The sequence below is a fragment of the Kogia breviceps genome, chromosome 15 (assembly GCF_026419965.1).
Source record: "Kogia breviceps isolate mKogBre1 chromosome 15, mKogBre1 haplotype 1, whole genome shotgun sequence".
In the NCBI taxonomy this organism is placed as follows: domain Eukaryota; kingdom Metazoa; phylum Chordata; class Mammalia; order Artiodactyla; family Physeteridae; genus Kogia; species Kogia breviceps.
In genome coordinates, this window is record NC_081324.1 from 57,422,472 (window position 1) to 57,449,346 (window position 26,875).

Genomic DNA, 26,875 nt, shown 5'->3' on the forward strand with positions numbered 1-26,875 from the left:
ATTTGCTCCCAACAAGAGAAATCCCACCACCTCAACTGGCTAAGATGGCAGTTTGAAATTTATTTGAAATTTATGCAGAGGGACACCCAAGATGAAAGGGGAACTGATAACCAAGACAGTGGTTTTCCTATGGCAATATACGCCAACTGATTTCTTTTTTCCAGGAATTAGCCATGCTGAGTACTTTTAAAAATGGATAGAAGCTATTGGACCAGCCACTTCTATAGTATCAGGCTAATCAAAGGCTTTTTAAAAAATCTTGCTTCCCACATGCTTGATAACTAGAAAGAAATGTACTAAAAATCTCTTTTTTGTATTCAAAACCTGCCTGTCATCTGGTCTCCATTCCATAACAAGAAATCCACCAGCAGACATCAACCCTCTCTCCCCTCCCTGGTCCTGCATGTGCAATGGGTGAGTGCCCAGTACATCCTTATTGCCCAGTTTTGGAAGAGCAAAGTTAGAATTTGATATTTAACAGTGTTGCTACCTTGAGTTTTGAAACCATCGACTGAGGACCAATTAAAAGTGGAAAGATTTCATGTCAAGATTCATGACTCATTTAATATAAATACATCAACAATGTATCCTTTCCAATGCCCTTATATTAGAAACGATCCCAGCATCACAAAAACAAACACATTTATATCTGCCATAAATGGTAATTATGAATATTTGCGGTGTGTGATTTATAGAAACAACTGAACAAGAGCCTTAGAAAATTCCATTTGATTCGTTATAAAGAACTATTCTTCAAAAATCATACAAACCCTCCCCTTCCAAAAATGAAGAAAACCAACAGCAAAACATTCAGGTGCATGGGGTGCACTAAGATACTAAAGATATTGTCCCATCAAACATTTTCACTTGGCAATTTTTTTCTTCCCAAGAGAGAGAAATCGACAGCTTAAACATTAATTTCAGGACTCACCCACATCGCCCATGTCACATGCCCAGAGATAACAGTTTTCCAGGTGATGGGCAGGTCACGTGCCATGTTCCGAGGGGCAGCAAGACAGGGACGGTGAGCAAAAAGGAGAAGAAAACATAGATTAGAAATAATCCAACAACTGGTGGTAACTCACCCCCATTCTGAGCGTGGTAATAAGAGTTCTCTCCTTTCTAAACCTGCCCCATTGCCAAGACACTGTGGGTTAAGGACAAGGTTGCTATAGAAAAGCAAAGGTAGATAATTCACAAGAGATACAAAGGGATCTCTTGTTAACATTTTCATTGAGCGGCTGCAAATAAGAGAAAACGCACACAGGCCACATTTGAATATGTAATAGATGTTTCCAGAAAGAGACCATGAAAGAGTTGTATGAACGCATAGGGACGTAAAAATAATTAAAGCAAGCCTGGACTAGAATGGGGGGGGACGGGGAAGGAGTGTGAGACTGTGGCCAAGTAAAGACTTAGGCTAATTCAAAATCAAAATCAGAAAACCCAGTAAAATTATTTACACATTCCCACAAGCATTTGACTAAAATAATTCCAATTATACATTTTCCAGGAATATAAATTATAACTCATTTTAGAATGTGCTGAAGGTCAGAGCCGTAGAATGTAATTTGAATTCATCAATAAAAAGACCAAAGAAATAAGTTATTATTACCTTTTTTATAGAGGCCATGAAAAAATTTTACATGGCATAAAATTTCTAGGCTATGTTGTTTTTCAACCCTACAAGCCATAATAGTTGCTCTATTAGGGAAGAAATTTCACAGCGTAAAGTCACATAAAACGTAATATCAAGTAGATGGAACTCCCTAAACAGGTTTCATTTATTTTTTTATTTACTTATTTTTTTAAAAGATACATTTTCTTGAACTTTTATTTTTTTTATTTTATTTTTTTAAAAACATCTTTATTGGAGTAAAACTGTTTTACAATAGTGTGTTCGTTTTTCCTTTACAACAAAGTAAAGAGATGTTCCCATAACTCTTCCCTCTTGCATCACCCTCTCTCCCACCCTCCCTATCCCACCCCTCTCAGGCTTCATTTAAGACAGAGCATCTGTCACAGGCTTTCCACATGACAGTCACCTTGGAAGACCAAGCAGTGCCAAGGTCATGCTAGAGGAATTTGGTGATCCTTGGATCCACCAGGGCCTCCTGGGCCTCTACCCTACAGATGTAAACTACTAATCCATTACATCAAAAGCTACTATCAACTCAGAAGAACTGAAAGCAAGGTCTCGAAGAGATACTTGCACACTTGTGTTCATAGCAGCCTTGTACACAATAGTCAAAAAGTGGAAGCAACCCAAATGTCCATCAACACATGATGGATAAACAAAATGTGGTCCATACATAGACTGGAATACTATTCAGCCTTAAAAAGGAAGGAAATTCTGACATGTGCCCCAACATGGATGAACCTTGAGGACATTACACTAAATGAAATAGGCCAGACACAAAAAGGACAAATACTGTGTGATTCCACTCCTATGAGGTCCCTGGAATAGTCAAATGCATAGAGATAGAGAGTAGAATGGTGGTTGCCAGGGGCTGGGGGGAGGGAGAAACGGGGAGTTGAAGTTCACTGGGAAGTTGAAAAGGGTCCTCAGGATCAGCTGCACAGCGATGCAAAAGGATGTGACACTGCTGAACTTAAAGATGGTTAAGATACTAAATTTTATGTTATGTGCATATTACTACAATTAAAAACAAAAAGCTACTGTCAGAATGATTACTGGAAATTTTGGCCACCCCGTGTAGACTCGATCTTCAAAGGAAAAAATGAATAAGAGTCTAAGTCACACTCAGCAGAAAGTGTTAAAAATATTGCAATTTGTAAACCAAAAGCATCCTACCTAGCACAAACTCAAGAAACGTGGTCTTCTTTCTCAGCCGATGGTGGGATGAGAGCGTTACTTAAAGGGCACTGGATGAAGTCGTTGACAGATATGCCTGCAAAGCCCAGAGAGGATCGAGCTGTCAGCACTCAGTCCACAGCCCTCTCCTGTTCCATCCAAGTCCACGGACACCTTGGAAAGTGCCCATGCAAGGTCTTCCTCCATCCAACGTCCATCCAAACTTTAAAAACATCCAACGTCCTTTGGATGTTTTAAAAGTTTAATAACTTGGCTTGTGGGTAGCATTTGGTTTAATCTACTCTCCTAGTAATGAAATGGTGAATTTTCTTCTCAGTGAGAACATGCGAACTGTCATGTTACTGGCCAAAGAATACAGTTGATCCTCTCTGGTATATTAACTATTTTTATTTCCTAAAGAATCAGAAAAGGGAATACACGGTGCATACACGAATCACTATTATAGAAGTGAGCTTACACATCTGCTATCACCTTCTGCCAATTTCCATCACCCTGTGCAAATGGTCCCTGAGTGTATGGGTTGAACCCTCAGTGACGGGAGATGGCCAGCATGGGGGGAGGACTTGGGGAAACTGAGGTGTGGGTTCAGTGGTCCATTAAAGGAACTCGGGGGTCTTGAGCAAGTCGTTAAACATCTCTGTTTCCTTGAGTGGAAAAGGAGAATAGTAGATGTCCTGGTTTTCTCATTGAGTAGTGGTAGAGATGATATGAAATGATGTTTGAAAAAGACCTTGGCAAAATAGCAAACAGGGCAAATTCAGAGTGGGCTTTGGAATGTCTGCTTCTCAGCAGGAATGCTCAGCTCCTTCCTTGGATAAGGAATGTCCAAATAGACAGGACATGCTGTAGCCTCAACTTCAATTTCCAATCTTACTTCCCATTATCCATCAGTCATCCTATTGGCTTATTTCCAACCAACCTATGGGCCATTAAAAGGCCCATGAATCTAGAGTAGGTTCCTAAAGTGTGGTCCAGGACCTTGGGAGGTCCCCAAGCCTCTTCCAGAAGGCCTGTGAGAGCAAAACAATTTTCCTAGTCATACTAGGACATAATTTGCATTTTCACTCTCATCTTCTCAGGAGTGTACAGTGCAAGTTTCTAGAAGCTACATGATCTATGAGATCTCACTCTCAGCTTCTGACGTGGAAGCAGAAGCCTACATAAGAATCCACTCTTTTCTCCTACGCCAGACATGAAATAGAATTGCAATAACACTCTTTACCCTAAATTGTTTTTGTTTTGGAAACACAGTTAACTTTCATAAAAAGAATTGGGTTTATGTGGCATGGACTTTTATTGTTATATGTAAGTGGATTAAAAATAACTATTTAAAAAATTTCTCAGCTGTATTTTCCAATGCAGTACATATCAATAAATATACCATGCATAAACAAAGGTTCTTTGTGGTCTTCGATAATTTTAAAGACTGTACAGAGGTCCTAAGACCAAAATGTTTGCGAACTGCAGTGTCAAGAGCACATATGAGGAAGGCAAAGGATGAGAGACCAGGCTGCAGCAGGAAGCAGAAGACCTCAGAGGCCACGTGCGGGACTCTGGTCTTTACCTAAGAACAGGGTCAGGCTAGCCTATACGTGTAGGAGGCTGCAGTTACTGTCTCTTTCCCGGTATGTGATAGATGTACAGAATCACTCACTGTTCAACCTACTTTTCCAGCCTCTAATGATTCATTATAGAAAATGAATTCATAAGGCTCCAACATAGAGCTTCATCAACCTATAATGAATCTCAAGGTTGCTTTCAAAAAGAATAACTTCCTCTACATGGTCAGTGCAGTGTCTGCATTGTACTTACCTTTTAAAACCCACGTTATGGTTAATTGGGAAATGGCAAATGTTTATAGAGGAGCCCACATCCCAGTGGAACCAAAAATCAGGGTCAGAGCTCTAAGGATGCTCTGTGGGGTGGGAGGAAATGGAGCTTCTAGGAAAGACGGTCCTTCCTGACTTCAGTGAGGCCCTCCCCTGCTGCTTGCAAACCTTCTCTCCTTCCTTGTTGGCTCTTTGGTACCTGTCCCCTCAGAAGTGGTTGCAAACTCTATTCACCCTCAAGTCCCTTCCCCTAACTCTTAGGGAAAAAAAAATCTCACTTCTCATTTCACCCAGGAGCTAGAGGCAGGCAGCTATGGGGTTAATATCCATGACTATAAAATAAAATTTATGAGTTGTTACCTTTAGTGTCGGCAAAATAAAAATAATTATCTTAATATGCAGTTTCCAGGAATAAGTAGCAACTGAAAGAGTGATTATGATTTTAATAACAAAAAAATAATTGTATGTTCGTAAAATCAGATCTAAGGCACGTCAAGGTAAGGAAATGTGTGTGAAGGGGACGATGGAACACAGCCAGGAAACAAGGCTGGTCATAGCAAACATTGTTATCTAAGTACATTTCCAGGGACGCCTGCTGAAACAGCATCACTGAGGGGACAGCCAGTACCTTAAAGAGAGCAACTGATAAGGTACTAGAACCTTCCATCTAGACTGAGATGGTAGAACATCAGGAGAGGAGGGCACATCTTTAAAAATGCTAAAGACATATGAGCATAAAATGCATGGAGTTAAACTTCTCAATGGATCAAATTATAGCTTTTCTTTAATGGTGCTCTGTTTTAAGGGTTAGGGGTAGGGTTAGCGTGTGAAGGAGGGAACCGGTATGATTTCATAGAGATAGTCTGTATTTGTGTGTGTGTGTGTGTGTGTGTGTGTGTGTGCGTGTGTGTGTGTGGTGCACCACGTGGAATGCGGGATCTTAGTTCCCCAACCAGGGATCAAACCCATGCCCCCTGCGGTAGAAGCGCAGAGTCTTAAACACTGGACCACAGGGGAAGTCCCAGACAGTATTTTTGAATCGACTTTGGCTTGGTGAGTCACTTGCCCTGGGCAAGCCTTGATTTTGTTGTCTCAACATTACTACAGAGGTGTGGGAAAAGCCAGACATAAAGGCATTTTCAGCCCTTGGATCAGAATACTTGGAGCATAGTACGTGCTCAGTAAATGGCAGTTCCTTTTCTTGATTCCTTCCCTTTCTTCTTCCCACCACAACTGGCCATCCAAGAGCTGCTCAACTTTTAGGTAACTACTATGTATATGTAACAGAGAGAGAAACAGAAAGGGAGTGGATGAGTGTACAGCGAAGACGGATGCCTGTAATTCATGAACAGATTAAAAATAGAATCCTCTATCCTGTGATGATTTGGTTGAAACTCTCCGCCCTGACATCTGACGTTGGATGTGGTAACTCGATTGATGTGGCTTCTGGAAACTCCTTCAACTTTAACATTTGTCTGGAATCTGTGATTGCATTTACCTATTTACTCCCTTTTCTCAAGGACAACCATTTTCGGTGCCATGGAATCCTTCCCTCCTTGGGTCTGAAAGCCCCTTCTGCCTGGAATGTCGTGGTTCTGAGCTCTCTGGTTCAATCCCTCGTTCAAGGGGTCTTCCTGATTTTCTTTACCTGGGTTCCCTGCCCTCCCCTGGTTCCATCTGTGGCTTCTTTTCCTTTCATTCGATTGGTGACCCCATGGGTTCCTGAGAAGGCTGACTGGAACCATGCACCTGGTTCCTTACATAGAAAGAATACACCACACCCCTGCCCCACCTCTCCCAGCTGCAGCTTCTATACCTCCGGCTCCCACAAGCCCACCCGAGTTCTCTGTCTCAAGCCCACCATGTACATGGCCGCCTCACTCTCTCTCTCCCCACTCTCCACCACTCAGCATTTGTCTGACCCCCACAAAGCCCTACTTTTCCTCCAAGTCCAGGGTGAACACAGCCCCCTCCTCCAGGAAGCCTTCCCAGCCTTTCTGTCAGAATTAAGTGCCCCCTCTCTGGTGTTTCCCCCAAACTGGGGTGGTCACTTAATAAGTGCACATAAAATGTTTTTATTATGCAATAATTTCATACATGTAAATATACATGTGCAAGTGTAATAATAAAATGAACACTTGTGAACCCATCACCTAATGTAGTAACACAAGACTGTTACCAAAATCTCTGCATCTGCCATTCAGTCCTCCTGCCCTACCCCCTGGCTGCCACACAATGTAGGTTTTCCTAAAGAATACTGTTAAGTTTTGCATGGTTTTGAAAAAAAAAAGCCTTATAAAAATTGTATTATATCATTCAATCGTCTGCAGCTTTTATTCTGATCATCATTATTAATGATTCATCCACATGGTTGGTTAAACCTATATACTTCATTCATTTTTGTGGCTTGTATAATATCTCATTTTGTGACTGTGCCATTATTTACTTATCTATTCTCCTGTCCAAAGACATTTGTGCTGTTTCCAATTTACTGCTATTATGGGTATTTTTGAAACATTTTTTGGTGCATATGTGTGACAGTTTCTCAATGGTATATAATTATATGCAGAATTACTATGTTGGAATATGTGCACATCTTTATAAGAAAATGCAAATTATTTTTCTTTTTTTTTTTTTTTTTTTTTTTTTGCGGTATGCGGGCCTCTCACTGTTGTGGCCTCTCCCGTTGCGGAGCACAGGCTCCGGACGCACAGGCTCAGCGGCCATAGCTCACGGGCTTAGTTGCTCCGCGGCATGTGGGATCTTCCCGGACCAGGGCACGAACCCGTGTCTCCTGCATCGGCAGGCGGATTCTCAACCACTGCGCCACCAGGGAAGCCCGCAAATTATTTTTCAATATTATTGTTATCACTTTATCTGCTTCTCTCCAGTGATGTGTAAGACTTGGTATTTTCATAAAATTCTCTTTTGAAATTCATCATTATCACATTTTGTATCATGTTTACTGGCATTTATATACTTGTCTCCCTGTGAAACAATAAGCATCACATTTTATTCATACTTTTATTCTCATGGCCCACATCAGTACCTTGCTTGTAAAAAAATAGGTGAAAACCAAACTGAAGTAAATACAACAACCTGTATTTAATTTGAGTTACAAGACATTCTATTTTTTTAATCAAAGTATAGTTGATTTACAATGTTGTATTAGTTTCAGGTGTACAGCAAAGTGATTCAGTTATACATATATATTTTTTCAATTCTTTTTCATTACAAGTTATTATAAGATATTGAATATATTTCCCTGTGCTATAGAGTGAATCCTTGTTGTTTATCCATTTTATATATAGTAGTGTATATCTGCTAATCTCAAACTCCTAATTTATCCCTCCCCTCACTTTGCTCTTTGGTAACCATGTTTGTTTTCTATGTCTGTGAGTCTGTTTCTGTTTTGTAAATAAGTTCGTTTGTATTATTTTTTAGATTCCACATGGAAGTGATATCATATGATATTTGGCTTTCTCTTTCTGACTTACTTCACTTAGTATGATAAATCTCTAGGTCCATCCATGTTGCCACAAATGGCATAATTCCATTCTTTTTAATGGCTGAGTAATATTCCATTGTGTGTGTGTGTGTGTGTGTGTGTGTGTGTGTGTGTGTGTTTATGTGTGTATATATATATATATATATACATCACATCTTCCTTATCTATTCATCTGTCATTGGACACTTAAATTGCTTCCATGTCTTGGTTATTGTAAATAGTGCTGCTATGAACACTGGGGTGCATGTATATTTTTGAATTAGAGTTTCATCTTTTCCAGATATATGCTCAGGAATGGGATTGCTAGATCATATGGTAACTCTATTTTTAGTTTGTTTTTTTTGTTTGTTTGTTTTTTTTGCCGTACGCTGCTGTGGCCTCTCCCGTTGCAGAGCACAGGCTCTAGACGCGCAGGCTCAGCGACCATGGCTCAGGGGCCCAGCCGCTCCGCGGCCTGTGAGATCCTCCCGGACCGGGGCACGAACCCGTGTCCCCTGCATCGGCAGGCGGACTCTCAACCACTGCGCCACCAGGGAAGCCCTATTTTTAGTTTTTTAAGGAACCTCCACACTGTTCTCCATAGTGGCTGTACCAATTTACATTCCTACCAACAGTGTAGGAGGGTTCCCTTTTCTCCACACCCTCTCCAGCATTTATTATTTGTAGACTTTTTGATGATGGCCATTCTGACCAGTGTGAGATGATACATCATTGTGGTTTTGATTTGCATTTCTCTAAAGATGAGCAATGTTGAGCATCTTTTCATGTGCCTGTTGTCCACCTGTGAGACGTTCTATTTTTTAATGCAAATAGCATGAAGGGTTATGGGGTTATCAATCCCTTGCACATATACAAAAATATGATTAATTTAATCAGGTGGCTCTCCTACTATTACCAGGTTACAGCAGCAGAACTAAGAAAATGGTAGTTTTACTTGAGAAAGAGAGAAGGTAATACATTTGGAATGAGTAAGGTATTTTGGGAAGAAAGCCTAACTATAAGCATAGAAGTGTGACTCAGGATAGTATGTGGACATCAGAGCCCAGAGAAATGGGCGGAAGATGGATGAGGGACTCAGGAAGGGATGCTATATGTGCATCCAAAGATTTGCGCCTTCGGCTGCCCCCATGGCTTCCTGGGGCACCATTGGCTTCCTGTCTGAGTCCCATCACTGGTACTAATAGCTCCAAAATTTGCTCATGACATAGATTGAGTACAGTTGTCTGAACTAGCCTGGAAACCTAACCATAAGTTTCAACATCTTCTCTCCGGGCAAAGAATTCAAAATTCCAAACAAATACTGACAAATGCACTTTTGGAAAAATGATTCATCTGTGAAATGGGGAATGCCTATATTCTGAAAGTAGGTCTCTGCCTTTTATCAATCTAATCTTTTCACCCGTAGGACCGAAAAATTCAAAGGCTGAAGAACACAAGCATTTCTATGCTCTAAAAAACAAAATGCACTACGTACATTAAATGACCCTGTGACCATTGCTTGCCTTCTGCTTTTGAAAAATAACTCAGAAAAGGAGAGCCGAAATTTGCCAAAGTATGAGGTTTGCGGGCATTCCTTTATGGGGGGGGGATGCAACCTGTTCCAAAGGGCACAGGACTATTAAAGCCAGGCTTCTCCCCGGCATGAGTGCACTTGAAAAATAAAAGGCTTCAGATGTTCAGAGGTCACTGACCTTGTCCTGTCCACATCTTTGATGCTGGCTTTCACATCAGGAGCAAACTGATACTTTAGTAGGTCAATACCAAAAAGCATATTTCTGAATTCAGTGTGTCTCTTTGTGAACAGAGAAGAGTCATCACAAAGTGGGGGAGAACCACACCATAAATCTCGAGCAAGCAACCCCATGCGGACAAATTCACCTCGTAGCTACAACCAGGAACCCATCAGACCATGAAGAGAAGAAGGCATCTGGAACGCAGCTCAGTGTTTTCAGCCTGGGTGGAACGCATGTTCTCACAGCTCTCTGACTATTGGGTGTTAAGGGAAAATCAAACCCCTCGCTGAAGTTACAAGGAGAGGTTTAGGAGAGACAGGATCTTTAAACTATCACTCTGATGAACTCAGCCACTTAAACTTTTTTGAAAATGAGTGAACGGATGTGCTAAGTTTCCATCGCGTTTCATGACGCTAAATCAAGTCACTACGATTCTTTGCATTTATTGAACACCCACTATGTCCTCTATGTAAAAGGACAGCCCCACAAAAATCTGGCTCTCGGCTGTTAAGAGAGTTTTGGGATCAAGAGGTAGAAACTTCCAGCTGTAAAACAAATGAGTCATGGGGATGAAATCTACAGCACGGGGAATATAGTCAATCACTATGTAATATCTTTGTATGTTAACAGAGGGTAACTCGACTTATCGTGGTGATCGTTTCGTAATGTATTGAAATATCAAATCACAATGCTGCGTACCAAGAACAGACATAGTGTTGTAGGTCAATTATACTTAAAAAAAAAAAAAAAAAAAAAAAACTGAGAAAAAGAGATCAGATTTGTGGTTACCTGAGGTAGGTGTTGGGTGAGAGGGGGAAATTGGATGAAAGCGGTCAAAAGGTACAAAGTTATGAAATAAGTAAATACTAGGGTATAATATACAACATGATAAATACAATTAACACTGCTGTATGTTATATATGACAGTTGAGAGAGTAAATCCTGAGAGTTCTCATTATAAGGAAGAAAAGGTTTTTTTCTCTTTATTTTTTATCTATATGAGGTAATGGATGTTCACTAAACTTACTGGGGTTATCATTACATGTTGTATGTAAGTCAAATCATTATGCTGCACACCTTAAACTTTTACAGTGCTGTAGGTCAATTACATCTCAATAAAACCGGAAGGAAAAGAAAAGAGTTTTGGTTTGTTTGTTGTTGTTGTTTCAAATTTATTTTAAGCCGTGTTGGGTGTTCGTTGCTGCGCATGGGCTTTCTCTAGTTGGGGCGAGCGGGGCTACTCTTTGTTGCAGCGTGCAGGCTTCTCATTGCGGTGGCTTCTCTTATTGTGGAGCACGGGCTCTAGGCATGCGGGCTTCAGTAGTTGCAGCACGCAGGCTCAGTAGTTGTGGCTCATTGGCTCTAGAGCGCAGGCTCAGTAGTTGTGGCACAAGGGCTTAGTTGCTCCGTGGCATGTGGGATCTTCCCGGACTAGGGATCAAACCCGTGTCCCCTGCACTGGCAGGCAGATTCTTAACCACTGCACCACCAGGGAAGCCTGTTGTTGTTTTGAGGTAGGGACTATGGTGATATTCAGAGGCAGTGGGCAGAGAAAGAGGGAGAGCATATTTATTTGACACTAATTTTCTATGAACACAATGCAACTTTCTTTATTGATACCCAGCACTCACTTTCATTGGCATCCAACACAGCGAAGTATAATGTGAGAGAATGGTTATTTTTCTTGTTTCATTTTTTTTCTATTCTCAACTCTATTTCTCAATCTTGTTAAAATTATACTTTTGGTCAGAGCAATAGTTTTATGGGTCAGATACTTTTTCCACATCCGCTCATTTCCAGGTAGTAAGTGAACTGCCCTCCAATAGGATGTCACTGGCGGCTCAGCCCAGCTGTTCTTTGAAGCATCATACAAGCAGCTCACCGCCAAAGCCACTTGCTACATTTCCAGCCCTGCCCAGTGGATCTTTACCTTCCACTAGACTAACAGCTGGTCAGATGTAACCAACACCCCATTTCCTTAGGCCAAATGGAGTCCAGGAGAAAGCATTTTGAAAGATGTGCTATAGTTTAGCCTGTGCTTATCACTTCAGTAGACTTTAGTGAAAACCACACAGATAAATCATCTTGCCAGGCTTTGTAAAGATTATCCAGAATATCTCTGAGATCATCCAAATCTAGGCAGAGAGGTGAAAGGAGAGGAAAATAAACATGAAATTCTGGGTAGCGTGGTTAAACAGGGAAAGTGCCGAGCCAATTCCGAAAAACGAGACATTGACTGTCGTCAGGCTAATGTGATCAGTTATCAGGAGGACAAAACCTATATTACCTGTGCTCCTAATAATACTATTACTATTATTATTGTTATTAAAGAATCCTTTAGTATATATTTTGTCTTGTTTCATTTTTAATTTATTTTATTGAAGTATAGTTGATTTACAATGTTGTGGTAATTTCTACTACACAGCATACCTAGTATTTTTGTATAGCAGACCCTGTGCAAAGGGATATTTTCATTCCCTTGTGCTAACATTGTGTTACAATAATGCTAACATGTAAAAACTATCATGAAGTTTATGTGATGTTATCAGGTTTAAAAAACAAAAGGTTTTTAATCTGTGATGATGCTTTAGGATTGTAGATTTGAAAGCTGGAGCCGCTGTAACTCCATCATAAAGATGAATAAACTATCATCTAGGGAAATGAAGAGCTGATGAACCCATAATCTGGAAAATTACATCACTGCTTATTTTTCCTGAAACACACTTAGTTATCTTCTAACCATATCTAGGGGCGAGCAAAGCTACACTTGAGACAAAATACTACATGAAATAACCTGAAAGATAGGCATATACTCATATATTAAAAAGTACGAGACATAAATCAAAATATCGTGATACTTTTTCACTGAGTGAAAAGGTTTGACATCCGGGTCGCACATACACTTCAGCAGCATTACTCACTGTTGAATTACCTAATTCATTTAAAACTTTAATATGTTTTTCAAAGGAAGCAAATAGCTAAGAATAGCACAAGTTACTCATCCTTTATAAATACAACGTATTCAATAGATGACGTTGGAATATGATAATATTCCTCAAGATTCACAAAATTTGTGAAAGTATCTAAGCCACCCAACCTTTGAAGAATGAGATCTCTACATTTGTAGGTTTTGTTATTCCAACATCTAACCATAGGAGAAAAAGTTAGGGGCCTCCTGGGAACGAACCCAGGTCAAAGGAGAAGAGAATCAAGGTCCCAGGTTAGTGTGGGGTGTGGTGCTTAGGTGGGAAAGCTTCCTAGTTGCCCATCTAGCCTTTTGCCCTCTTACGCCATCAAACTCACCCCACCCGTAGCTAGAGTAACCTTTCTATTTCCAGCCTCCTGTATTACTCTTCTGCATACATCCCTCCCATGGTTCCCCACTGCCTATTTGATAAACCCCAAGATTTCACAAGCTTGCAAGTTGGGTACACCTGTTCACGCGTTTACTATGTGCCAAGGATTCCATATGAAACCTTGAAAGCTGGAACAGATTTGGAGTGTGATACAGAGTATGCCTGGCTCCGTCCTCCATCCTAACACCCAGATGCTCATGTCTGGGTCCTGAGTGAAAGAGCCACTTCACCTCAACCACATAATCCACCAAGTGGCACTGTTGCGTGGTGGTGTCTCCAAGAAAAGGGGATGAATGCTGGACCTCCCAGGCCACGGGGATAACACAGCCAACTGAGCAGTGATCCAGAACCTGCCCCCAATCCAGACCTCAGGAAAGCTGGAGAACATGTCACCTCCTGGCCACAGGGATGCCTGCCTCTCTGTTGGGTCCAGTCCACAGTGGGTTTATCAGCATCCTTTGGTGCATTTGGTATCTTTAATGTCAAATGTCACTAGTGTGGCTTGAATAAAAGCAAGTGAAAAGGGGGGGGGGGTTACAGACAGCACAGAGAGGATGTGGTCTTAGAAGCAGGGGAGGGATTCCCCAGAGATTCCTAAGGTCAGTTAGGAGAAATCTGACTCTGTTTAGAATTACCACAATTGCAGGTGGTGATAGAGTCAGTTGTCTTAAAGTTATTAAGCTTTTTGGCCTGGAAAACATGGGTTATTCTTATATCCACTGGAAATTAAACCGCTCTTCCAAGAAATAGATCAGCTCTGTCCATTTGAAAAACACGAGGTGCAGCAGTTTTACCTAATTATCTTGGTGATTAAAGGGTCAATGTTCATCACCTCAAGATCAAGGAGTCCAAATGAATTTGTCATGGATTATCTTAGTGCAGACCGAGGATAAATGTCTACGCTACTCATTATTTTTGCAACATGAATGATGCCCATATAGAGAAGGTATGAATGACGCATCATTCCTAACAAATAATAATAACAATAGAACAATAACTATTGTTATACATAAAATATTTGTTATAAATAACAAAATAACAATTTCTAATCGATTTTAAATTGCAGAAACTTTTGCAGTAGGATTATCAGGTTTCTCTTCCTAACTGCATTGTACTTTCGTTACTGTTTTTTTTAAAAAAACTTGAAAAGTGCCAAAAAGAAAATTACATTTAAATATACTCAGGATTACAGTTCTTGTTTTTTTTTTTTTTTTTGCGGTACACGGGCCTCTCACTGTTGTGGTCTCTCCTGTTGCGCAGCACAGGCTCCGGATGCGCAGGCTCAGCAGCCATGGCTCACGGGCCCGGCCGCTCCGCGGCATGTGAGATCCTCCCGGTCCGGAGCACGAACCCGTGTCCCCTGCATCGGCAGGCGGACTCTCAACCACCGCGCGCCACCAGGGAAGCCCTACAGTTCATTTTTTAATGATTAAAAAATAAATAGAGTCAGAACCAAAAGTCTGAGACACAAATATTGAGACTAAAATTTGATTGGTTAAATACAAATTTTCATACTGAATTAAATGCTAATATAATATACATCATAGGACACAAAGGAATGGGTACATTTGTTGAAGCACTTACTATATACCAGACATTTTATAAGTATTTTTCCTAGTCCTAATAACAACTCTGCTAGGTAGGTATTACTAAACTAGTTTTGCAGAAGAAACCTAGACTCAGAACACTTAGGTGATGTGTCCCCAGACATTCAGGAGAAGCTGCTGGCACAGGAGTGCAGCTGGGTGAGTGTGGCAGCTTGATTGTCCCTACTTTGGCACTCAAATCCTGATCTCAGGCTCTGTTTCCAAGGAAATCCAGAATAACACGATACAGAGACCCTGACATATGTGTATGGGCAGGGGATGGAAGCTTAGTTCATAGACGTGTAGAAGGGGTGAAAGCAGGGAGAATGCTTTCCAAAAATGACATTACTGTATTTAAACAGCTTCTAAGGATACATGTTGAAAGTCATTGTTAAGACTTCGATAAAGTCTTCCCTGGTGGCGCAGTGGTTGAGAATCTGCCTGCCGATGCAGGGGACATGGGTTCGTGCCCCGGTCCGGGAAGATCCCACATGCCGCGGAGCGGCTGGGCCCGTGAGCCATGGCTGCTGAGCCTGCGCGTCCGGAGCCTGTGCTCCGCAATGGGAGAGGCCCGCGTACAGAAAAAAAAAAAAAAAAAAAAAAAAAGACTTCGATAAAAAGGTGTTTCAGGAATTGGCATGAAGGGAAGACACAGATACAGAGGGAAAACAGGCAAAGTGTGGCACCTCACACGTGTCCCCACCCCAATATCCACCCACATATGATCGTTGTTTTCCCCTCTTTCCCAAAAGGTACTCTCCGTAGAGCTCCTACACAGTGGGATGGGCACTGACCATAACAGCAAGGTTCTCCTGCTCATTTTATGTTGTATCACCATGTCCACACTGCTCTTTAGGGTCTGCACATTACGCATTTTAAACATTCTCATTCTGTATAGACATTATCTCATCTATAAGACAGATTTCTATAAGAAAGATAGATTTTGGGTTTCTCACAACCCAAACTACAAAGGGCATCCAACATTCAAAAAAACATCTTTGCTGGAATGCAAATGTATCTCGGTCTGTTTTAACGCAGACCTCTAGCTTATCCAAATAGTCTTTGCCCGCGCGGGCTCCTGGTTTGATGATTTGGCGCTGCAGAATTTTGTGGCTGCTGGGGGCAAAGAAATACGTTCTCTTTTGAAGGTGAATATTAGTCTCTGATTAGATATTTGCTTGCATTTGTGCACCCCTATGTTCACGGGAGCACTATTTACCATAGCCAAGACATGGAAACAATCTAAATGCCCCTTGACAGATGAATGGATCAAGAAGATGTGATATATGTATACACACACACACACACACACACACACACACACACACACACACACTGGAATATTACTTAGCCATTAAAAAGAATGAAATAATGCCATTTGCAGCAACATGGATGGACCTAGAGATGATCATACTAAGTGAAGTAAGTCAGAAAGAGAAAGTCAAACACTATATGATATCACTTATATGTTTAATCTAAAATATGACACAAATGAATATATCTATGAAACAGAAACAGATTCACAGATAGAGAGAACAGACTTGTGGTTGCCAAAGGGGATGGGGGGTGGGGGAAGGAAGGATTGGGAGTTTGGGATTAGCAGATGCAAACCATTATATATAGAATGGATAAAAAACAAGGTATAGCACAGTGAAATATGTTCAATATCCTATGATAAACCATAATGGAAAAGAATCTGAAAAAGAATATATATATATATATAAAACAATCATTTTGCTGTACAGCAGAAATTAACACATTGTAAATCAACTATACTTCAATAAAATTTTAAAAAACAAATATTTGCTTGTATTTGAATTAGTTCATGTGAATATTCCATGATGGACTTTTATATCGAAGAGGTTACAGAGATGGAGAGGTTTGTATGGCAAAATGCTGATTTAAAAAGAAAACAACTATGAGGTTAGTAATTAAAATATTGTATCTCACTTTGAGATGCCATTTAGTTTTTTTTTATTGTTATTTTTCATTTTCTCTGTGATATAGTAACACTATCATTTCCATTAGCCAGTTTGGAACAGTGTCCTGAATAAGAATCACACATGTGGCCAAATGTTTTCACCCAGTGGATGACCAACATCTTTTCTATTTTGTAATATATTTATGTAAACCCTATAAATACGATGTGTGGGGACTTGCCTGGTGGTCCAGTGGTTAAGATTTTGCCCTTCAGTGCAGGGGGTATGGGTTCGATCCCTTGTCAGGGAGATAAGATCCCACATGCCTTGTGGCCAAAAAACCAAAACATAAAACAGAAGCAACATTGTAACAGATTCAATAAAGACTTTAAAAATGGTCCACATCAAAAAAAATCTTTAAAACACCATGTGTCAAAATTTATATAGCACCAATACAACAGCCCTTGATCACTCAGATCATCCAATTGCTCAGATTCTAGAAGAGGTTTGAGAGTATAATTCCAACATTATATAATAAGTGTCTCAGTCCCAACTATTCAAAACTTCAGCACCTGATCATGTCCTATTTTTTTCCTACTTGTTCATTCCTCGTGTGCAATGGGCTGTTTATTTGATGAGGATGGATTTATCCTCTCAAGTTTGAAGGCTTGTATATTTAAGATTGTTTGGAAGCATTTCTCTTTCTAGAACAAGCAAGCTGGCAAGCTTTTTATAATAATTTGTTTTTCCACCTGTCCTCAAACATATTGTATACACAAGAGGATCGGCTCAGTCTTTTTATTCTTCTCCATCAGAAACATTCAGACAACTACCCATGCTAATTAACACATGCATGCTTATATATTTTGATAATATAGTATGTATATTTTGCAAATCAAGGAGCCATGAGAGGAATCAGATGAAAAGTTTCCTAAAAGGAATTCTAGATCAGACAAATTCATGAGCCCCAGACCAAGAATTCTTCCCTCTTTCTGGATGCGTTCAGCATTTACAGGCATCTTGCCTGGGATACCTGTTTTCTTTCAGGCCAATCACTGTCAGCTTTGGCTTCCCCACATTCTGGTCTGTTTTGGAAAACTCTGTCCAACTCACATGACTAGAAGCTCATTTCTACAATGAAGAATGTCAATAATGACACAGATTCCTCCAGCTACCAAAGCTTAAGTTATTCATTTAATTAGACAAAAAGGACATAGAGGGTAGTTTGTGACTTTCAGATAATTGCCTCTTTTTCACTTCACCTTCGAATACCTGATCAAGGGTTGGCTACTTCTTCCTCCTACCGACCTGACTTGGGTTTGGAGCATCCTTCTTTCATTGTCTTTCTCAGGAATCACAACACAACCATTCAGTCAATGAAAAGTGATGGAGCCTCCACTCTAGGCACCACTCAATGATGAATACAAAGATGAACAAGTTGTCCCATCAACAGGAACACACTACAGAATAAAGACCTCGTACGTGCCACGTAAGAGGAAAACGCAAAGATCTGCTGAAAGGGGAGGGAGTCCTTCTGAGAATGATCAGGGAAAACTGCAGAAGGGAAGTGGTGTTTGAGTTGGACCCTTGAAAAACTGGTGGGATTTCAAGATGAAGATACAGAGAGGAGGGGTATTTCAGTTGAAGGAAATGGATGGGCAAAGGACGTGGAAATAAAATTTAAAGGTGTGCATCCAAGATGGGGACAGGTGCAATGGGTTTCCTGCCAGGGTCAGTGGGAGATCACACTGAGTGTTGGACACAGGGCTGTGAACACAGATATAAAGGGTTGAGATCTTATCCTTCAGGAAATAGGAGAGACCTGAAGTTTGCAGCCAGGCAATGATGTGATCAAAACTGTCCGATCAAAGGACTGACCTGGAAGCCTGGGTTAGGGGGCTGGGATGGGAAGATGACCACACAGTCCAAGCAGGAGGTGACAAGAGTCTGGGGAAGGACTGGTGACAATAATACAGAAAGGAAGTGACAGTGGGAGTCACCACAACAAGACCACTGGCATTTCTGTGTGTCTACAGGGCAGCAACGTGAGAAGAAGAAGGTGTAAAAAATGAAGACCAGGCTTCCTGCCTGGCGACTCAGGACATGTGCTGGGATAAGGGAGGAAAGTAGGAAATTGATGAATGAAAGTTTTAGACCTATTCAGTCTGAGGTGACTGTGGAACAGCTGGGTAAAAAATATCTACTTGGCAGTTGGAAATGGGAGACTGGATTTCTAATGGAGGCTGAAGAGAAAGACCTGGCACTAATTCATCCAGCCAACCTATACTCCTGGGTCTAGCAAACCGGAAGCTGGTTGCCAGGGTAGCTAACCTAAGAGCCAGAAATAACATGCCATAATAACAAGTAAATGCGAGGTATTTACATGTTATTGATTCCTCACCAGGAAGTATCCTTATCCCTATTTTACTGATGGGGTCACTGTGGCTCAGAGACGTTTCATAATGTGATGGAGCAGCGGTGAGGGGTCTGAGTTCTGACTCCTGCCCTTGCTTCCCCACCAGACGGAGTCACGGCAGCTCTCTCCCTCCTTCTGTTTCCAAATTCCCAATGTAAGTACTACTGGGCATTCCTTTGCCCATTCATATCTTTCCTCCAGTTCTGATCTGGGTTCATGCCACTTGACTGAAATCCTCCTAATTGACCCCAATTATACGCAATGCCATTCCCTATCACATCACTGCTCTTAACCTAGTTAGCTACTCACTCTCTTGCTACTGAGGATTCCAAGAAACTGTACTTCTAGCTCCGGTGTCCTGATTTCTGTCCACAATCCCACCGGCATATGAGCCCCTGTATTAGCTTTGGGCTCTGTGATCGGTGGCCCTTCAGCACACAGGTGGCCCATCTGTCAGACCTGCTTTGTACCTCATGTCATCATGACACCGAATGCTGTCCAACAAAAGCCTCACGTGCTACTCAAGTAGCATTAAAACACAAAGATTTTCTTCCCCTCAGCAATCTGGTGGCTGCTTTGATTTCTCTATCGCCATTTCACGGACTCCCTGGCAAACTGACAAATCAGAAACTTTCTAACAGCCATTGATGTTCCTCCATCTTTACTGTGACGAGCACGGTAAAGTTCGGTAGCTTTTACAGTCTCCAGCCCCTTAAGCAGCTCTCCGTGGAAAGTCGTGTTTTCTAGCGAATCGTGGGTCTTGCTGTTCTTGGTTAACTGGTTCTGAACTGGAAAATTCTACGTTCCATGTGTTTGCTCTCACAGTCTCCATCCCACTGACTCTGAGAACGCTGGAGTCCTAAATGGGTTCTCACCGTGTGGCAGGTGAAAATGATGAGGAAGTGTCTGTCCACAGTGCAATGTGACTCATCCGGCTCCCTGGATCTTTTTTTTTTTTTTTTTTTTTTTTGTGGTACGCGGGTCTCTCACTGTTGTGGCCTCTCCCGCTGCGGAGCACAGGCTCCGGACGCCCAGGTTCAGCGGCCACGGCTCACGGGCCCAGCTGCTCCGTGGCACGTGGGATCTTCCCGGACCGGGGCACGAACCCACGTCCCCTGCATGGGCAGGCGGACTCTCAACCACTGCGCCACCAGGGAAGCCCTCCCTGGATCTTTTTAATGAACCACTCACCGCCAACCGCCCTGACTTCAAGTCCTACACAAATCATTCCCCTTAAGTTTTTGCTCCTTTTTCTTCTTCTATTTTTTTTTTTAAATTTTCAGAGATAGCATGTTAATATTCAGTGTGTTGTGAGTAGAGCTGGCAATGCGGGGTTGGGGATAGCATGAAGAATCTTAGGATTCAAGAAGAAAAGGAATAGAGAGGCTTGGAGACGGCTCTTACACGTGAGAAGCGTGGGCCTGTAGGAGAGAGAGAGGGCTGAGTGTTACAGCTCAGGAAATGGCACTGGAAGGAATAGATACGCAGGCCAAGCTTCGAGAAAGTTCTTATTAGTCAGCTTATATAGTTCTCTTCCTCCTCCAAATCCAAAGCACAGGACCATCCTCAGTCAAGCGCCCCTTGCTGCTGCCACTCAAAGCACTGAGATCCCTTAACTTTCTCCCGTGTCTACCCAGTAGCACCAAATTCATGTTTCCTTTTTGGCCCTGCCAACCAGCACGTATGGGCAGAGGCCCTGTCATGTTCAACCTTGAGTTCCTAACATTTAAATAATGAGTTTATCTAAAGTGTATAGAATGCTTGTGAAAGTAGTGAGAGCTCCATTTCTAGAGGTATTCAATCCGGGACTGTTACAGAGGGACTTTAAACATGCAACAGTCATGCTGTTATTTCTAAACTTCCTAACACCTTAAGTGCATTTTTATTTAAAGTGATTTCACAAATCCCGAATAGTTTAAAAATACATGTAAACAATGCACATTAGGCCTCATAATGATTGTTATAATTGGTTTAATATTCTGATTTTAAAAATGACTGACCCTAGAAATTAGTAAATGTCTTTTCAGGCCAACATTTTGTTTTTTATTTATTTATTTTTTTGCCGTACACGGGCCTCTCCCTGTTGTGGCCTCTCCCTGTTGCTGAGCACAGGCTCCGGACGCGCAGGCTCAGCGGCCATGGCTCACGGGCCCAGCCGCTCCACGGCATGTGGGATCTTCCCGGACCGGGGCACGAACCCATGTCTCATGCATCGGCAGGTGGACTCTCAACCACTGTGCCACCATGGAAGCTTCAGGCTAACATTTTAAATTATAAGCATCAGTCTATATATGTTTGTTGAACACCTACTATATACCAGGCCCTGGGGGAAAAAAAGGATGAGACAGAACCCTGCTCTCAATAACTTACACCACAGTCTGGAGGAAACCTCCCTTATTGGGGCTGAGCTATCACAGTCTAGTTATAAAATTTTGGTTTTACACCCCTGCTCCTAGGAACTGAGAATGTTTTCCTGAGGGTACTACAGTTCTAAGAAGCCTCTTTAAAAGTCCTCTTTGGAAACTAATGTTACAGGAGAGGATCTTTAACCCCTTGGTGTCGCTAAGTCTCTGAACGTATGTAATTGATCCAGGTGGGAAATGCCTGTGGCAGATGAGAAGGGGAAGAAGGCCTGCAAGGTCATTTCCAAACCAACCTGAACTTGACCGCTTCCCTGCTGTAAATGAAGGGTATGTGCACCCGCAGTCCCACCCCTTCCCAACCTCCATCTGCAGCACCATTCCAGCTTGGGAAGGACGAGCCTTGCCGGGCCCTCCAGTAACTGTCATTAGGAGAAATGCAGCCAGACTCTGCGCTACCAGATTAGAGTCTGTTTCTAATCAAACGGAATTTAGATTTAAACCGGAATTATATTTGGGATTTACAGTTCTTTCTACTTTCATTCATTTCATGGATTCCAGCCCTCTCCCCGCCCAGTCTTAATCCAATGCACTTCGGAGGGAATTACACAGGAGTTGTCCACGAGCCTGGGATGGGGGCGCAGGAGGCTGGAACCCTCGGTCCCCTAGGGAGAGCAGCGCAAAGGGCCGGGAGCCGGACCTCTTGCCTGGGTCAGCCTCGCCTTGCCTCGGGGATCTTTGGCGCTCAACGGCTTTACCCGCCCGATCCTGCGTTCTCCCTTTCCGAGTCTTTTCGGCACCGCCCTCGCTCCCCGGAGGATTTCGCCTCCAGCACCCCCGGCTTTCGGGGCGCAGAGGCTTCACTTCTGCAGAATGAAAAGCGAAATCCGCGGCCGGCGGGCCGAGGCGGGGGCCGAACACGCCGCGTGGCTGCTGCTCGGGAATCCGCAGGGGCCGGGAGGGGTGTCACCACGCGGCGCGGACCCCGACCTCAACTTCCAGCGCTAGTCGGGCGCCCCCGAGCCCGCCGCAGCCCCGACGCGCCCTCCCACGCCGGCGCCTAGCCCTCCGGCTCCAGCGGCCCGGGGCGCCCTCCGGCAGCTGGTCCCCAGCCTCCACACCGCCCGCTCAGCGCGCCCACACGCCAGCCCCTGGTTCCCCCGCCTCCGCGCAGGACGCGCCAAAGGGAGTTCGGATGCTCAGCGACCCCAACTTCGGCTTCCCGAGTGACACGACACCCTCCCTGGGGTGCGGATTCGCCTCCGCCAGCCTCTACCCGAGGTCATCACAGCCGAGCCGCGGGAAGATGAAATGCCCGGCGAGCGGCGTTCCTCTGGATTTTGGAAACCTGCCCCATTCGCCTCGGGAGCGACTCAATTCCCCCACCCGCACCCTCTGGCCAGATGATTTTCACCCTGGGGCGCGCCTAGGTGGGGGGCTGGGGGGGCTAGCAGCTGGAGCGGGAGGAGGAGAGGGGCCAGCAGCGCTGAGTTGCTGGCATGCAGCTGTGCGCCGCTCAGGGCGAGGGGCGGCGGAGCCCTGCGGCGCGGCGGGGCAGGAGGAGCGGGCTCCTGCGCCTCTGCCTCACGGAGGATCACAGAGACACACAGACACACACACAGACACAGACACACACACAGACACACACACACACTGCCGCCAGCACCCCCATGCCAGAGCCCGTAGGCGGAGGTCAGAGCCCATGTTCACTTCACGGCAGGGGCTGAAACGCCCAGATGGAGGCAGAGGCTCCCGCCTCTCCTCCGAGGTTTGCAACATCCTAGGAGGCCCCCAATTTCCCAGAGCGAGCAAGGACTGGCTACAGAGACTACGCTCCCTCGGCCAGCGGTTCAAGCTGCAGCGGGTTGGGGATGGATACAGCGAGCACTGGAGAGCGAGCTCGCGCGCACCTCAGCCCTCGGCGCAGAGAACTGGCCTGCCCCACTCGCCCTCGGCGGACCGCTAGAAGGCCGGGGCCGGGGAGGCAGACCCCGGGGCGCTCCAACTCCGGCGAGGGCAGGGAGGAGAGTGACAGCACTAACCACTCCGCGTGTTGGCCAAGACACGGAATCTCCGAATAGGCTGCGCCGCCGGCGCGGAGCGGTGGAGGCGAGTAGGGGAGGAGGAGGAGTTGCGGGGCAGAGGGATGACGTCCTTCGGCGCTCTGGGCTCGCAGGGACTGAAGATTCGTGCGCTCGCCTGACCCGGCGCGCTCACTCCGAAGGTTCGCAGAGGTGCCGGGCCCGGCTCCCGAACGGCGCGCACGGGGGCGATTCCGGCCCGCTGCGACCAGGGTGTCAGCCCTCCGGCCACAGCCGAGCCCTCTCTGTCCGTCCCTGCGGATGCCAGGCGGGCCCGGGAAGGCAGCCCCCGGCCGGGCCAGCCTCTCCCCTTCCTCGCCTTCTCCCTCCTCGACCTCGAACCAAGGGCAGGCGCCCACGCACCAGCCTCTGCCCACCCGGAGAGCTGGAGTCCCGACCTGCGACCGTTTGCATAGAGGGATGTGGTAGGGGAAGGAAAGGGGCTCACCTGGGTCACGGGGAGCGTCCCTCTCCGGCCCCTCCCGGAGCCTGTTCGCCGCTCCCCGGCACAACCTTCCTGGAAGAAAAAAAGTAGCGCAAGGGCAGAGGAGAGGTAGGGCTGCTCACAGGTCCCCGTGCAGCGGCTTTTTCCTTCAGATTGTCCCGGATCCAGTCTTGGGTTCGGCGGCGGGAAAGGGCTCCCAGAGGTTGGAAGGGGCCTCCAGACCCGGGCCCTCTCGCGGCGGCGGCGGTGACACCTCCAAGTTGCCACCTGCAGCGCGCGCCAGGCGCCTGTGACTGCCCGCGCCTCTCGGCCCGCGCCGGCCCGCCTTCGCCGGCCGCTGGTTGGCTGCGCCCCGCGCCCGGGCGGTCCGCGCGCTCGGCCCCGCCCCGCTCCCGCCCCGCTCCCGCCCCCGAGCCGCGGTTCGCTGTGCGCGGCTCCTGCCCGGCCGCCCGGGGCTTTATAGCTGGCGAGTTCTAGGAGCCGCTCCTGCTTTTGCAAGAAGGGGAAGGATCGGGCACACATACTAACACACGCGCAATTTTGTGTCCGCTGAGGATTGGAGGAGAGAGAGAGAGGATGTGAGAAATGCCCTTAGTGTGCCTGAAGGGGACCTGGTAACTCGGTTTCGTTTGCTGGTGTTAAATGTGTGCAATGCCTGAAAAGAGTTAAAGCCGCAGAGGCAAGCATACAGGGATGTGAGTCGAGAGTGGTTGGAGGTTTGTTTTTGCTTAAGCTTCGCACAAGTTCACACAAAGCGCTAAAATATGAAGATAAGTCCTGGGTCGCAGTTTTTTCTCACCCAACCTGCATCAGTGCCGCGGAGGAGCCTTGGGCTCCAGCGGCCCCTGAGCCACCCACCCCCACTGGTGCCCAAGGAACCTCCAGGCCTGAAGGCCCAGCGTATCAGCCACGTGCTTGCTTGATTCTACTACGCCTCGGAGTCCAGGCCATGAAAACTCCTGCCGGTGCATATAGGAGGCCTGCGTTTTGCACAACTCTTGGGCCTTTTAAGTAAACAAAGGGCACATTATCTTTCTTTTCTCTCCCAACGGCCGCCCCAAAGACTGGGACAGGAGTTCACTGCGCCATCTCCCAGGGCATTCATGCGCACTCTTTCCTCTGCGCGCTTACTACCTCCTGAAGTCACGCTTTCTGGAAAATTCAGTGGGTTAAGTCTACCGGAGGAGAAAAACATATAAAAAAGATGAAAATACCACTCTGGAAAGCTATCCAATCAACCCGAAACGTCTCACTCCTAGGTGTATCTATGGGAAAGAGGTACATTGCCAAGTACCTATTAGTTTAATAACATTTCAAAATTAACTTCCCAAATATAGCCCATCAGGGACACGTCTGTGTTTTGTGAGCGCAGGTGTGGCACTGTTAAGCGTGACAAGCGTGCACACGTGGTCGTGTCTGGCTGTGCTTTGTAGACTCCTCAGTAGGGGGAGGGGGGAGGAAAGGATTCACTAAAGGAAGTCAGGGGGCAGTTGGCACCGGTCAAGGAGCCACTTCCTGTCAACTGTGGCTAAGTGTCTCGGAATGCTGCTTCATGGCACTAGCTCCTTGCATCTTAAGGCAGATTTTGTTTCATGAGATCCTAACATCTTGGGTCCCCTTTGGAAAATAATAGCCAACATTTTTTTTTCCCCTGTAGCCAAGTGCTAACGTTTACCTCTCTCAAGAAGAGGCAAGCCTGTCCTTATTCATCTTCTTGAAACTTCTTGAAACCCAAGGAGACTAGGGCCAGCAATTCAGAGGCAAAGCATTCACGAGGAGATATTTCCATACTCCACGTTAAGTGCTTGCTAAATGTATTGCACTTTGACCTGAACTGGCTGAAACCCTGCATAGAATGAAGGTGTGGCTTGGCTCAAGTGTGAGTGCAGCTGAATTCAATACCCGGAGGTTTACCTGATAAGTGGCGGGGTGGGCTGGGGTGTGGACATCTGATGTGTGGACAGCCAGGCGAGGCACAAACAACTAGACAAGATGCATTTCCTTCATAGTGGGGAAGGAGCTTAAAGGCTCAAGTGGATGAGAAAGCAACAAGAGAGAGAAGTGGAGCATCTGTGGACAGTGAGAGAAATCAACTGACCCTCTTTGGTCCATTGAACGTGCCAGTGGCTCAAGATTCTGAAGGAGGAGATGAGAGACTCGTTGGGACTCAGAGGCAGGGAATATGAAGCTAAGGGTCCCGGAGTGGTATACGGAGTCAGCACACATAGGGCTGACTCCAGGCTCCAACACTTCTGTGCGATGTGTTTGGTTTCCAAGTGAGACATGCTGTTTAAGCTTCATTCTCTTCATCTGTGTGAAGGGGATCAGGGTGCCTGTCTGCTAGAGCCGTGGGAAGGATTAACTGAGATAATGCGTCTGTAACGCTGGGCATATAGAAAGCGTTCAATAAATAGTAGGTGTTATTGCAAAGTGTTTAAAAGGGGCTTAAAGGTCACCTAAGACTTTTAGTATTTGTTTCTGATGGAATATTTCTGGCAGGTGCTCACCCTGCTTCTGCTTTCCCTATGATGAGAATCTCACTAACCCCAAATCCATTCCTTCTCCATTACCTGAAGATGAAATGTGGAAGAGTATTTTTTTTTTTTTTATTTTACTGGTTGGTTCTGTTTCTACCCATGGTGGTCATATAAATGTCTAAGCCCTGTTTCACAAGAGAGCACTCCAGCTCGTTTAAGACAAATAACAGGTCCCCTGTGTGACTTCTTTTGTCCAGACGAAAGTGCCCTGGGCTTCCAGCCTTTCCTCATATGACCTGGTTTCACAATCTTTCACCATCTCTTACCCT

At 44.8% G+C, this 26,875-nt stretch overlaps 1 protein-coding gene across 5 annotated transcripts in view; it reads right to left on the reverse strand.

Moving 5' to 3' along the window:
• Window positions 1–24,364, reverse strand: part of EPB41L3 (erythrocyte membrane protein band 4.1 like 3) — a 223,223-nt gene extending 198,859 nt beyond the window's left edge. For all 5 annotated transcript variants that reach the window (XM_067015583.1, XM_067015616.1, XM_067015615.1 and 2 more), the window contains exon 1: window positions 24,073–24,364. The gene's annotated coding sequence lies outside the window, so the exon portion shown is untranslated. The remainder of the gene's footprint in view (window positions 1–24,072) is intronic.
• Window positions 24,365–26,875: the final 2,511 nt, after the last annotated feature.